The following is a 12,161-nucleotide window of genomic DNA, read 5'->3' as shown; positions in this document are numbered from 1 at the left end:
CTACTTAGCAAGGATGAACAGGAGAGGGGTCTTAGGTAGGTAGTCAATAGTTTCTGCTACAAAAGTCTAGACTATCTCCTTTGTAAATTAAATGATGCCTCTCATGACCTCAAACAAGTAAACTGAACAGTTTGGGCTTAAGTTCTATTTTTCATTGGGCTCTTTGGAACTAAAGAGCCCAAACCTAAAACAGTGTTTCTCAGGCTGTCAAGGAGCTCAAGTTCTACCAATTCAGGATTTTTTTTCTATTCATTAATGAACACAATTCGTCTGGTAGAAAACAATATTGGTTGCTTTGTGTAGGCAAGAACATTTCATCTTCCAGTGAATTTTTTTCCAGAAACATGGAGATCATCCATTCGTTGGCAGGGGAAATGCTTGAAGTCTGTGCTACTGACTGTCAAGTTACAGGATCCGGTGAGTGATGAGGTAAACACTACTGCCTGGGTTTTTTGTGGGAACTGCCATCCAAGCAGAGGTGCACTTCAGAAGACTCATCTGTGTTGGGAACCTCTGCCTCAGTTGCACTAGAAAGTTTAAATAAATGTTTCCCAGATTAGTATTAGTAGACAATGTATTAGTATACAATGTTTCCAGATATTAATAAAATAAAACATCAGGGGTCCCTGATGCCAAATAAGTGTACCATCAGGACAGAAGGGTCATGCTTAGAAGGTAAAGGTGAGATACAAGATATGAAGAAAAACTTTGGGAAACAAAATTTCCACAAAGAAGAAATTCAGAAGTTATAGATGTTCTGCTAAGAGCAAGCTTCAGAGACACCTATTCTTTTGGGGTCATGCCATCAAAATTATTCTCTGCAAACATTAAGCAACTGGACTAAAACAGTAGAATGTAAAGGTGTTTAATGGAAAAAAAAAATTGTTAATGTCCCTGATACCTCAATAGTAGAGATCTTCCGATGTTTGAAGATCAGTTTTGAGGGATTTGGAAGAGCGAAATCGTTGATGGGAACATGATTTATCTAGCCTTTCATGTTTGTATTGAACCTTCTTAGAACCGGGGGCGGGCAGAGGGGGGTGTAGGAGTGAGGATCAGAAGTGAGCAGAAGAGGGAGTGCTCAGCATTGTTGACAGAAGTATTGAAATTCACGAGGATTGTTCATCGTACAAATTATAAGGTGTATTCCACCCATGATGGTAGTTCTTATTTCAAGCATACAGCTAGGTAATAAAGAAAACAAAACATCATTTTACACATTCATCTGGCTGTCTTACAAATACTGTAAATTTCTTTCATCACAGGTATTAATCCTTTTTCCATATTTTCTCCCTCCACTCCTGCCATCTTTCTTTCCTCTAATTTTTTTCAAGTTTCATAAAGGATGGGAGGGAAACAACCTCAGGAAAGGAGAAATCAGTTAGCAGCAGAATACTGTAAAATGGCTAACAAAGAGACACTGCCCATAAGAACATTTAGATCCATGCTTTAAGTCATTTCACATCCCATTCTCTTTCACAAATGCAGTTCAAGTGAAATAACTTATAAAGTAACATAAGTACACTCCTTATCTCATAAGCTATCAGCCTGAAGACAATTAGACATCGAAGGTGATACCACCTCACACTTGTGAGAATGGCCATCATCAAAAAGAAAAGAGGTGAGTGTTGGTGAGGATGTGGAGAAAAGGGAACCCTCCTGCACTGTTGGTGGGAATGTAAATTGGTATAGCCACTATGGAGAACAGTATGGAGTTCCTAAAAAAATAAAAATAGATCTACCATATGATCCAGCAATCCCACTCCTGGGTATATACCCAAATGATATGAGACCAGAATCCTGAAGACATATCCACACTCCCATGTTCATTACAGCATTATTCACAGTAACCAAGATATGGAAACAGCCTAAGTGTCCATCTATGGATGAATGGATAAAGAAGATACACACACACACACCCACACACACAGGAATATTATTAAGCCATAAGAAAAGGAGAATCCTGTCATTGGCAACAACACGGAGGGAACTTGAGGGCATTATGCTAAGTGAAATAAGTCAGAGAAAGACAAACTCTGCATGATCTCACTGATATGTGGAATCTAAAAAAAGCTGAACTCATAGAAACAGAGAGTAGAGTGGTGGCTCCCAGGGGCTGGAGTCTGGACAAAATGGAGGGATGGTGGTCAAAGGGTATAAACTTCCAGTTATAAGATGAATAAGTTCTAGGCATGTAATGTACAGCATGGTGACTGTAGTTAACAATACTATATTTTATACTTGAAAGTTGTTAGAGTAGATCAGAAGAAATGGTAATTATGTGAGGTGATGTAGGTGTTAACTAACCCTAGTGTGGCAATCATTTCTCAATATATAATTGTATCAAATCATCACATTGTACTTCTTAAATTTATCCAATGTTTCATGTCAATTATATCTCAATAAAGCTAGGGGAAAAAAAGAATTAATCTTGATTTCCAATCATGTCCAAAAATACATGTTTGAGTCTTTGAATCATTCAGTAGGAAAAAAAAGAGAAAGTAGAGAGAACTATTAGCAAATAACTTATATTTTTATATAAATATTCAGAAAATTGGTAAGAATAGCCAGATTTTGGTTATGGGACTACCAAACCTATGGACTAAGCATGAAGGGAACATTGTTAGTGTGGGTGTCTGATGTAATGCATGTAACCCATGTTTGGACAGGCAACACCTAGAGAAGTTGGCTTCTGCCAGTTGCATTTCAGCTTATTCATCTTCTTTGAGTGACTGGGAGACAAAAGTATACAAAGAATAAATATTAAAAACTAAATATTTAAGGGGTTGAAGAAGACAAATAGTCCCTCTTATCTGTCAGGATACTACTTTATAAGTCCACATTCTCATGCTCTGCTGCTCAGAGTATGTTGCTTTGGGATATTCTTTGTTATTAAGACTCTAAATTTATGATAGTGGCAGCTCTAATATTTTAATTGGTAACTGGCCTCACATAGGAACATATGAAACAGGTCTGAGTAACCAAAGCAACTTTAAAAACAGGAAAGGATACAAACATTATACTATTGCTTTACAACATATTATAGCATATATGTAATGGTAATGGATATTTACATTTATTTATTCATTGTCTGGTCTCAGAAGCCTCTATTCCCCTGATGATGAGAAACATATCTTAAAGTTACCAAGAAAGGTAACCAAAATGCTTATTCACCTGAACTCGGTCCTCTTGGAAAACGAATCAGCTATTTTAACTTTGAATTCCCAGTTCGAGGACATCTCACCTCTTTCTCTCCTCTCCCTCTCCAAGAGGGTATATTTATGAATGTAGAGTATGCTTAGGTATATGCGTGCTGCCTTCTGTATCATTGCTGGTGTCTGCTGTGAGTGACTGTCCTGTCTGGTCTCTGGTCACACTGCAGCAGAGTCTGCTGAGGATGGCTGGTCCACCCTGCTACTTTGGGTACCATGGTACCTTGTCTTGGCTTTCAGTTTTGAGGCTCCCATATATGGCAGCTTTCTTCCTCTTAGGCTGGGCCTCTTCTGGCTCCCTAGAGAGGGTCTCCACATTCTTGCATTCCTCTGAGGAGCAAAAGGGCCGTCTACTTTCTTTGCACATGGCTATATTATGCACTATTTTGTTGAAGCTAACTTCAAATCCTTCCTTCAGTCATGGCTCCTGTCCTGCTAGAGTTCCAGTGCCATGCAGATTCGGCAATATAATTAATGTACAACTTTGCTGAGAGGAAAGAAGTAAGGCCTCTTATACTGGGATTTTCCCCAAACTTATATGGGTGTAAGCATTGTTCCTCATTTCTGCCCTGGTCCCTAACACCCAGTGAGATCCCCCATGGATGGGATGGGATGGTGATAGGGTAAGGGGGTGAGTGGTGGTTAGGAAGGAGTTGGGGCAGTATGCCAAAGCTTAAACTCTCGCCTCTGCCTTTCTCTCTCCTCCATCTCTCCAAGGTCACCATCTAAAGTGGCCTTTTCTTGCCCTATGTCCTCCATATTTTTTATGCTATATCTTTTAGTGCAACTTTACCACTCAAGTTTACCAGAGTTGGATCATGATATATACAAGGACGGTTTTATCAATAGAACTTAGAAAGCGCTACTCTCTTCACAAAGCCTGGCTTTCAATGCCATTGTTCCTTTAAGTACTTGAAAAGGCTAGATTTTAAGCTCCAACTGAACAATGACTCCTTTGTTCTAAGACTGTACCCAGTCTTTTTCAGGAGTAATGGATACTTGTTGCTTCACTGGTTTTGGAGCTGTAGAGAATCACGATTCAAGGAAAATGAAAAAAAAAAAAAGTGATGGCTTAAGATTTTCCATTATGTTTCTATCACAGACATACAATGTTTCAACTAAAATCTAAAGTTATTAGAGAGGAAATAAAGACAAGGGAAATGAGAGGAAAAGAAATGAGGTGATGAGAGGAAATGAGAAGAGAAAAAGGAAAAAAAAAAAGAGAACAAGTGCCAGAGGATTTGACAAATTGCCCCTGTTTCCCTCTTTTTCCATTTTCTGAATTATCTCCACTTTGTTGCAGGCAGAACACAAAAGGGTGCCTATTACAGGGGAGAACCCCGAATATAAAACCACCTATGAGACAACGCTTGTAGGTCTATTCAGATTAGGCCTTTGGAGGTTGTAGTTTTGTAGATCACTGGAATTATCATCACCACAGGTCAATCAGAGAAGCCCCCAAATCAAACAATTTCCCCACATTGGATTTAATTTGCTGGTCAAATGTAAAATTTTTTTTTGTTAAAGTCCACAGGGCATAGTTGAGATTTCTGAACTAGAAGTAGTTTGATTCCCCTTAGGAACTGATTTGCTTTTATATAATGGACACTGAATCTAGCACCTCTATATATTTGCCTTTATTTGTTAGCAGCTGCTAGAAAACTCAGAGTTTCATTTGCATCTAACCTTTAGAAAGTACCCCTGGTTATACAGACTTTTATGATATTTTTATTTTCCAATATATATTTGAATTTGCCTTCATTATCTACCTTATTTATGATAATACTCTTAGTAATAAGTGTAGCAAACAGGATAGGCTGGGTTATCCTACAGTAACAAGCAATCATGAAATGGCAGTGGATTACAATAACAAAGCTCATTACAGGGAAGCTCTGATGCCATAATGGGGAGGTCCAGGTTGACAAAGCAGTTTTTCTCCAGACTATTACCAGAGGTAAATTAGAGATTGTGACAAAGTACATGTTGGGTCTTAAAAGTTCCATCAAGGATAATACCTGTCATTTCCACTCACATTTCATTGGCCAAAGTAAGTCATATGGCTGCCTGAATCAGTGAAGTATAATCTTCCTCCAGAGAGGCCCAGGGAATATTTGGGGATAACAATATAGTCTATCAAAATAGGTAGCATTTATTTAAATAATTCTTTGGAAACTGGCATTCTTCTAAGACAGGCATTCTTCTAACCCTAACCCTAACCCTAATCCTAACTTTAGACACCATTTTATACCAGTTCTTGTGGTGGACCTGGACGTGACAGCCAAGGGCTGAAAGTCAAGTAGGGGTGACTTAGACTAAATAATAATTAATATCAATTGCGGCAGCATTAAAACATTTTGGCAACACATCCCTTTGCACTCTCATTACTTGGTATCCTGAATTTGACAGGAGAGCAACATGCAGATGTATTCATTTCAAGTTTACTATCAACAGAATGGTTGAATCTCAATGGAATGGTTGTATCTCCCCCAAACACATATACTGGAATCCTAACCTCCAGTGTGATGGCATTTGGAGGTGGAGCCTTTGGGAGGTCATTTAGGTCATGAGGGTGGAGTCCTCATGAGTGGGGTTAGTGCCCTTATAAAAGAGACCCCAAGAAATCCCTAGCTTTCTTTCCTCCATGGGAAGACAAGGCAAGAAGTCAGCAGGTTGCAACCTGGAAGAGGGTTCTTACCAGAATCCAAACATGCCAGCACTCACATCTCACAATCCCAACCTCCAGAGCTGTGAGAAATAAATTTTTATTCTTTATATGTCACCCAGTCTATGGTACTTTGTTGCAGCAGCCCAAACTGACTAAGACATATTATGATTAATTTATACTATATAATAGAAGGCAGGCATTTGGAGTCTTGTATATAACTATACATGCCCAGGCAGGGATATGGAAATATTTTTTATCAGAATTGAAAATTTATGCCTTGAAGCTGACCATTTTGAAGGCTTACAATTTTTAAAAATTTCCTCATGAAATTTAAAAAGAATTCTGTTTAGTACTTAATAGATTACACATCAACATTCAAAAATAATTTCACATGTACTTATGAGTAAACATTAATGTAGAAAATATCTTTTGTTAAAATTTCTTCCATTTCTTCTTATGAGAACTGAAATTATGTTATAATAGACTTCTTTTAAAGTCTATGAAAATAAGAAGTACTATAAATTTAACTTTACTATAATAAAATGCCTTGCATTTTCTGGTTTCCAGAATATATAACCATACATTATGTTCATCCTTGAATATCTTGAAGTGTACATACTAGGAAGTTTAGCATGAAAGAAACAGGCACTCAAGCAGGTGGATAACATAATTTTCATTTTCCTAATGTATACCAGAGCCTAAATTGCATCTTGCCTTCATCTGAAACCCAACCATTCAGTTTATGGTAAACTGACTTGATGGGAAGTTTATCTTAAGACTTATGTAATCTTTGCCCCTTGTGTATCATGATATTTGGGGGAATATATTTTCTGGGGATAACATATGGTGGAGCAATCTTTCAGGTTACCTCTTGTGACCCCGAGTTTGCCTTATGGGGGAAAAATATGCTTCCAATTAAAATTGTCCTATAAGGACGCTATTCTTTATGAATTCAGAGTGAAGAATAGCTAAGGACTCTGGTTCGTGTTTGACAGCTGGTGCAAAGCACCTTGAATCAATAAAACTGTTATTAATTCCATCCTAAGTACTTGCTATTGGTTCACCTTGACATGATTCTATAAAGAACTGCAGATTTGAAAACCTCTAATACAGGTTATTGTCCAGAATAAGGCCAGTATTCCTGCAAAAGGCCAACATACAGACAAAAATATTAGAACATCATATAAATAAAGAACTTCACAACAGCAGTTTGTGGTCACTGTTTTAGGTACTTTGAGGGTCACAAAGAAATTTAAAGACATACTTTATTTCCCTAAATGATACTTCTAGAAAACAAGACATAGAACTTTAACTTAAAGCTATGTAGACCAGGGTTTATAGAAGTTCTTATCAAATACGTAAATTCACTTTGTGTCAAATGATCCAACCATTCTTTAAAGATCTCCTAGGTTGAACCCTGAATAATGCTAAGTCTACTAAACATTCTTCAGAGTCAAGTAAAATCTAATTACGGGATAATTTATCTTTTTTTTTTTTTCCCTTACTGTTCCCAAAGCATAGTCTTTCAAGTTCTTCCATATTTAGTTTATCATCCAGTGCAAAGCAGGACAACACAAAGCCGTGTTAATTATTCATCACTTCGCCTTCATGACACATCTCTAGTTTGTTACTATACCCTATTTGTTTTCTGGAGCATATTTTACAATTTTACCCTCCGATTCACGACTGAGTATCCAGATCCAAAGAGAGAATAATTTTCTCTTGCGTTACTAGAGCCCCGCATCTCCAGGAAAAAATCAACTTGATAGGCAATAATGGGGGAGGAGTTGACCATCCATTCCTTTCCTCCCATTACAAGAAAATCAAGGTAATTTTAAAAAATTTAAAAGATACGGTTCTCTCTGCAAATGCTCCTTAACAGACAGTCAACAGGAGGAAAGATACACCTGTCTCTTTTTTATATTTATTTAGACCTAAGGAATTGAGTGCAGTTTGAGAAATATTTATTGGAATAATGACATATCACATGGCAAAATTAATTCCTCTTAAGTAATCTAGCCCTTTTTAAATGTTTGCCTTCTTTTACCAAACAAATACATAGATGCAAAGAGTGATTGCTATGTCTTATCCATGAGCACCTGGGTGTGGAAGAAGTTCGAGGCTCTAAACATAACTCCCAAGTATCTGCCCATCTGAATTCCTGCATATTATAATTTCTGAGCTCTTTATCAACCAGCTGCGTCCACACACCCACATTCCCCCATTTTCCCCTGTGTTTCTGCCACACTGACATTCTTTGAGTTTCCCAGATGCATCCTTCCTTCCAAAGGGTCTTTACACATAACGTTCCCTTCAACATGAAATGGTCTTTTCCCTCCTCTTCTACTATTTAGCAACTTAATTCTTTTTTCAGGTCTCATCTCTTGAATCATGTCCTATAGATGGAAATACTTGACAAGGTCATACCTTCTACCATGCACATTTAAAGATTAGTTTCTCCCTCATGGCACTTATTACACATGTAATTGACATTTGATGATACTTTCTATGATCCCCGCCATCAGACAGTTCCATAAGGGACCACTGGTCGTTTTGCTCATTATTATATCCCAGGCTCCTCTTCGGCCTGGCTGATATAGACAGTTGCTTCCCAGGATCCAGTCTCATGCATGTCCATACAGAGAATTATGATTTTGTTTGGGGTGGAAATATACTCAAGTAAAATGCTTGAATTCCCTGACTTTAGCAGCTAAGCATAGTGATGTGACACAGTTCTGGCCAATGTCAATGAGTAAGTTACAATTTTCCTGAGAAATAGAGACAGATGCACCAAGTCTTTTATTGTCCGTCCTTCTGGCCTTGAATGTGAATATAAAGACTGGAGCTATGGAAGCCATATTGGGACCATGAGGAAACCAGCATAAAAATGAAAAATAACGTGTTTTCATTATGGTGAAGCAGGAAGATAGCATTACAGGGTGTAATGCTATCTACTCACATAGATGGGATGGGCCTCCACCAAAACGAGTTCAGATGTGGAGACTGATGATGCCAAACACACCAAGAGAGTATGAAGAGATGTATTTCTCACATAGGGATTCTTTCTGAGAAGATCAAGGAAGATATTCAAGCAGATCTGAAAATGGCTTGTAGAAGGAAGGGGTGAATGGCCCTGTGCTTTACTGTGCTGGGGAGTAGAGCCAAGGGGCGGGGTGGTTCCTGCACAGTTTGAAATTCCCTGCTGGTGATGGCATGGTTTGAACTTCCCCTCCAGCACCAATGGACGGAGCACCAGGGCTTTCTTAAGAGCTTGCCCAGATCTGGCACAGAAGGATAATGGGGTGTGGGGGTACTTAAGTGCTATCAGCAGTCACGTGTCAAAAATGGAGTCAGACATTTTATTATTTAAGGCGTTAGAATAATAACTGCAACCATGTACCTCTGTATTCTCATTAGTCACAGACATATACAATCTTAATTGTACAGTAGGTGCTCAATAAATACTTATTATTTTTTTATTGAGGTATAATTGACATTTTAGTTTCAGTTGTACAATATAGTGATTTAATATTTGTGTATATTACAAAATAGTCATCACAATAAATCTAGCTAACATCCATAACTATACATAATTACAATTTTTTTCTTGTGATAAGGACTTTTAAGATCTACCCTCTTAACAATTTTCAAATATGCAATACAGTATTATTAACTACTGTCACCATTCTGTACATTACATCCCTATGACTTACTTATTTTATAACTGGAAGTTTGTGCCTTTTGACCCCCCTTTATCCATTCTGCCCACTCCCCACTCCCTGTCTCTGGCAACCACCAACCTGTTCTGTGTACTTATGAGCTTAATAATACTATATTATATACTTGAAAGTTGCTAAGAGAGTAGACTGTAAATGTTTCATCACAAAAAAGTAATGGTAAGTATGTGACATGGTGGAGGTGTTAATTAACACCATGGTGGTGATCATTTTGTAATATATCAGTGCATCGGGTCACCTCATTGTACATCTTAAACTTACACAATGTTACATGCCAATTATATCTCAATAAAGTTGGGGGGAAAGAAAGCAAGCTACCAAAGATAGGTGACTAGAAACAGAAATGCACCAGGGCTAAACTTACAAAACCATGACTGAGGTTTTAAGTCCCATCCACCAGTTTCATAGTAAAGGTTTTATTGAAATTCACTAAGTGGCTGCCATGTATATGTCTGTTATTCTTACAAAGTTACCAGAAGAAATTGGATTTTTATATTTTAAGTAAATGAATTTTAAAAAGAAAACTACTGGGGTTCTTGTTGGAAGGTTTTTAGACAAAATGAAGTAGTCATTTTCCAATGTTGTCTTATAGTGAGAAGATAGGAAGTTTTTATGGGGGGGGCATACATTGTTTTTAGAAAAAATAAATCTAAAAATGGAAATATTTCCAAATAAACTATTTTTGGAAGGAAGGAAGGAAGACAGGAAGGAAGGAAGGAACAAAGAAACAAAGAAAAAAGAAAGAGCCAGACACTGGTATTCCAATTTCATTGTTTCCCCTCTACTTTGTAATATACACACATTCAGAATATGAATTTTATCAGCTGACTCCCAGATGATCCAGTTACATCTAGATGAAGCTCTTGGGGGAAGAAAGAAAAGCAGGTGGTGCTTCTCAGAAAGTTTCCAGAATATCTGCCCAACAATCCAATATATTAGCATCCATGTACAGATAGAGAGGGGCCACCGTGAAACTGTCTGATTGAGAGACAGCTCTTCAGGGTTCAGACGACTCAGGATAATGGTGTGGTTAGCCGTGACATGTTGTTGCTCTACTTTACCAATGACCTTAAAGAACTAGCTGTAGAAAGGAAAGTTCAGATGAAACAGTTACCAGAAGTTATGAGATATTACCATTTGATTCCTAGAAGGGTATAAGCCCTTCCCTAAGCCACATAAGCTTGATACTATGGCTCAGTTAGGTCAGAGGTTGGATGGCTCCCATGGAACCAAAGAATAGTCTTTTTCAGGGAAGCTCACGACTTCATGATCGAAGCATGTAGAATGATATACTGTAGAACAAGGAGAAAAGAGAAGTCTGCCTAACTTGATAGCCCACCAAGGAAACACTGGCAGCTCCAATGTGGCAATAGACACCAATCCAATCATGCAACCATCAAAAGAGTAGGAATAAATTCCTAATGTTCATGAAATTTCTGTCTTTAGGTGATGCAGGATATGGAGATTAAGGCTGTTATGATGTTCTTTAGACAGGGTTACTCAGCAAAAGTCTAATAGTAAGTTCTTACAGTAACTACAGTCCCATGAAATACAGAAAAGTCAGCTCAGAAGGCATAGTTCAATGGTGCAATGTAAGAGTGAAGCATGGAAATTTGCTGCCAATTTAAGATTACACGGTTCTGGAGTTTAATGGTGAGCTGTCTCTTTTGGGATCATGGCAGGCCTTTTAAGACAATGCACCCTTTTCACGGAACAGAATACAGGATGATCTTTTATGAGAGCCTCCCTGAGTGTTAAACCACTCATAAGGGAGGAGGAGTTCCACTCCAGGGCAGTGCCCTAGAAAGGGACAATAAAAATGATGATAGTTAGCATTTATTGACCACTTATGGGCACTTTGCCAAACACTTGTAAGCATTATTTCATGAAATTCTTCCAACAGCTGTGTAAATAAGTGCCATTATTATCCACGTTTTATATGTAAAGGAAGTGAGGTTTGAAGCGAGGTTTAAAGGGATTGGTAAATCGACTGAGTTTGCACAGCAGTTAAGTAATAGATCAGATGATGCCAAAGACAGCTCAGGACAGATGGATGGGCAGTAAGTCCAGTACACCTCCTCTCTTCTGGGGCTGAGCATTTGGGTCAGTGTCTCCTTCTCACAATTGATGTGTATATCTTAATTTGCTGTTATAATAAGCTTGAGGGATACAACGTATAGAAAATTGGTGAAATCTGTCTCCGATCCAAGCATCCTGGAGAAATCCTGATTATGAGCCTGTTCAATTGGATCTTGTCAGGAAACAGAGTCAAGGGGAGAAATGTGGCAGGGGATGTGACATTTGTGTCACATACTCCCCTTCTTCTTGTCTGAAATTAACTCATTTCTGTTTTTATTTTTCCACCTAACCACCATGTAATAGATAGCTATTACGCCAGGCCCTAAGAAAGTAAGAATGTTGAACACAGCAAAGACCCTGCTCTCTTAGAGCGTGTATTCTCTTGGGGAAAGAAAGAAAATAAACAACTAAATAAACAAGTAAAGAGTTAAATAAACAAATAAAGAGTTAAATGAAACAAGTTGATGT

The sequence above is a fragment of the Balaenoptera borealis genome (genome assembly GCF_965194805.1).
Source record: "Balaenoptera borealis genome assembly, chromosome: 12".
Taxonomy (NCBI): Eukaryota; Metazoa; Chordata; class Mammalia; order Artiodactyla; family Balaenopteridae; genus Balaenoptera; species Balaenoptera borealis.
Note: the sequence above shows the minus strand (reverse complement) of the source record.